This window comes from Natator depressus, chromosome 1 (assembly GCF_965152275.1).
Source record: "Natator depressus isolate rNatDep1 chromosome 1, rNatDep2.hap1, whole genome shotgun sequence".
Classification (NCBI taxonomy): domain Eukaryota; kingdom Metazoa; phylum Chordata; order Testudines; family Cheloniidae; genus Natator; species Natator depressus.
Genome location: NC_134234.1, coordinates 86,291,707 through 86,295,354, shown reverse-complemented (window position 1 = coordinate 86,295,354; position 3,648 = coordinate 86,291,707). Strand labels below are relative to the sequence as shown.

The 3,648-nt window shown below is 46.0% G+C and overlaps 1 pseudogene; it reads right to left on the bottom strand.

Moving 5' to 3' along the window:
* Nucleotides 1–287: 287 nt before the first annotated feature.
* Nucleotides 288–1,955, bottom strand: LOC141996538 (uncharacterized; annotated as a pseudogene).
* Nucleotides 1,956–3,648: the final 1,693 nt, after the last annotated feature.

The following is a 3,648-nucleotide window of genomic DNA, read 5'->3' as shown; positions in this document are numbered from 1 at the left end:
TTGAAAACCAGTTTCATGACTGGCCAGGCTATGGTGTGAAAGTTCTGTTTGTTTCTCCTTGATGAAACCCCCCGCCCCTTGGTTCACTCTACTTCCCTGTAAGCTAACCACCCTCTCCTCCTCCCTTCGATCACCACTTGCAGAGGCAATAAAGTCATTGTTGCTTCACATTCATGCATTCTTTATTCATTCATCACACAAATAGGGGGATGACTACCAAGGTAGCCCAGGAGGGGTGGTGGAGGAGGGAAGGAAAATGCCACACAGCACTTTAAAAGTTTACAACTTTAAAATTTATTGAATGCCAGCCTTCTTTTTTTGGGGCAATCCTCTGTGGTGGAGTGGCTGGTTGGCCGGAGGCCCCCCCACCGCGTTCTTGGGCGTCTGGGTGTGGAGGCTATGGAACTTGGGGAGGAGGGCGGTTGGTTACACAGGGGCTGTAGTGGCAGTCTGTGCTCCAGCTGCCTTTGCTGCAGCTCAACCATACACTGGAGCATACTGGTTTGGTCCTCCAGAAGCCTCAGCATTGAATCCTGCCTCCTCTCATCACGCTGCCGCCACCTTTCAGCTTCAGCCCTCTCTTCAACCCGCCACTTACTCTCTTCAGCCCGCCACCTCTCCTCCCGGTTGCTTTCCTGCAATCTGACATTATTTGCCTCCACACATTCGTCTGTGCTCTGTCAGTGTGGGAGGACAGCATGAGCTCGGAGAACATTTCATCTCGAGTGCGTTTTTTTTTTCCTTTCTAATCTTCACTAGCCTCTGGGAAGGAGAAGATCCTGTGATCATTGAAACACATGCAGCTGGTGGACAAAAAAAAAAAAAAGGGACAGCGGTATTTAAAAAGACACATTTTATAAAACACTGGCTACACTCTTTCAGGGTAAACCTTGCTGTTAACATTACATACATAGCACATGTGCTTTCGTTACAAGGTTGCATTTTGCCTCCCCCCACTGCGTGGCTACCCCCTCAACCCTTCCCCCTCCCTGTGGCTAACAGCGGGGAACATTTCTGTTCAGCCGCAGGCAAACAGCCCAGCAGGAATGGGCTCCTCTGAGTGTCGCCTGAAGAAAAGCACCCTATTTCAACCAGGTGACCATGGATTATATCTCACTCTCCTGAGGATAACACAGAGAGATAAAGAACGGATGTTGTTTGAACGCCAGCAAACATACACTGCAATGCTTTGTTGTACAATGATTCCCGAGTACGTGTTACTGGCCTGGAGTGGTAAAGTGTCCTACCATGAAGGACGCAATAAGTCTGCCCTCCCCAGAAACCTTTTGCAAAGGCTTTGGGAGTATATCCAGGAGAGCTGCGAATGCCAGGGCAAATTAATCCTTTCACATGCTTGCTTTTAAACCGTGTATAGTATTTTAAAAGGTACACTCACCGGAGGTCCCTTCTCTGCCTGCTGGGTCCAGGAGGCAGCCTTGGGTGGGTTCGGGGGGTACTGGCTCCAGGTCCAGGGTGAGAAACAGTTCCTGGCTGTCGGGAAAACCGGTTTCTCCGCTTGCTTGCTGTGAGCTATCTACAACCTCATCATCATCATCATCTTCTTCTTCGTCCCCAAAACCTGCTTCCGTATTGCCTCCATCTCCATTGAAGGAGTCAAACAACATGGCTGGGGTAGTGGTGGCTGAACCCCCTAAAATGGCATGCAGCTCATCATAGAAGCGGCATGTTTGGGGCTCTGACCCGGAGCGGCCGTTCACCTCTCTGGTTTTCTGGTAGGCTTGCCTCAGCTCCTTCAGTTTCACGGAGCACTGCTTCGGGTCCCTGTTATGGCCTCTGTCCTTCATGCCCTGGGAGATTTTGACAAAGGTTTTGGCATTTCGAAAACTGGAACGGAGTTCTGATAGCATGGATTCCTCTCCCCATACAGCGATCAGATCCCGTACCTCCCGTTCGGTCCATGCTGGAGCTCTTTTGCGATTCTGGGACTCCATCATGGTCACCTCTGCTGATGAGCTCTGCATGGTCACCTGCAGCTTGCCACGCTGGCCAAACAGGAAATGAGATTCAAAAGTTTGCAGTTCTTTTCCTGTCTACCTGGCCAGTGCATCCGAGTTGAGAGTGCTGTCCAGAGCGGTCAAAATGGAGCACTCTGGGATAGCTCCCGGAGGCCAATACCGTCAAATTGTGTCCACAGTACCCCAAATTCGACCTGGCAAGGCCGATTTAAGCGCTAATCCACTTGTCAGGGGTGGAGTAAGGAAATCGATTTTAAGAGCCCTTTAAGTCGAAATAAAGGGCTTCATCGTGTGGACGGGTGCAGGTTTACATCGATTTAATGCTGCTAAATTCGACCTAAAGTCCTAGTGTAGAGCAGGGCTTGGAGGATTTGGGGGATGAAACAGATTATAGACCAGCGACAAGTGGGAACCCCCCCCCCAAAAAAAACCAAAACAAAACAGACAGCTGGACTAGCTGAAAGGAAAAGACTTACTGCACGCTTGCAAAATCAGGAAAAATAGCAGAATTGGTTAGGATTGTCTTGCATATTTTAATATTATGTTTATTAAATTTTAAACTAGCACAGAATTAAAAGATAGAATCTAATATTACAGGCCAGATCTGAGGCTCCACTCCACAGCTGGTAGACATGCCAGTTTTACTCCTCTTCTCTAGTGCAGGGGTGTGCTGAGCCAGGAGGGCACATGGCTGGAATAAACTACTCTGGCTCTCCTAGCCAGAGTATAATAATCCCTTGGGGACTGTTAAAATGCAGTTTAATGTAAAGCAGCACTGAGGCTGCTCATATTATGCCAAGGGTCAAACAAGTCTCCAGCTGCTCAAGAATCGGGCAGTACAAAGATGGCATCACAGCTGAATTCTGGAGCAAAGTGACTGTAGAAGTAAAACTAGAATCTAGCTGTAGTAATATCTGTATTATTACTATTTAACATTTATATTGATACAGCATAGAGGCCAGTCAGATTGGGGCCTCATTGTGCTGGCTGCTGAACAAATAAATTGAAAATGCTAGTTCCTACTCCAAGAACTTACAATGTAAATGAAAAACAAAACAAAAAAAGAATGAGACAAACAAAATGGGTCAGAGTAAGGGCAAGGAAAAAAGGATAACCTTTAGAATGGGAGGTTTCAGAGTAGCAGCCGTGTTAGTCTGTATCCACAAAAAGAAAAGGAGTACTTGTGGCACCTTAGAGACTAACACATTTTGGGAGTATCATTAATAACCCCATAGTGAAGGCTATGTTAACACTTGCACTGAAAGCCAGTCTAAAATCCCTCTATTGTACACTTCAATGATTGAATATAGACTCCAAATGCGGCACAATAATTCTTCACTTCTTATGAGGACCGTTGAATTTTCTGTGTTATCTTTCTAATTTTTTTTCACTACCTTTTACAAGGGGAACATTTAGAATGTTCTCTCTGAAATTGTGTCATTTCCCTCACATTTCTGTGCATCCCTTTAGCTAAACAACCACAGGTTACACTTATACCCATAGTGACAATACCTTAGACATAGGCTAATTTTGACCTCTTAAAATTAAAGAAATAATCATTTGCCTTATTGTGCTTTAAAAGGGCCAGTTTCACAAAGCTGAATACAGTTACGAAGCAGCTGGAAGAAAGAATTTAAATAGACAAATGAGGTGGATAATTGCATAAAGTTTA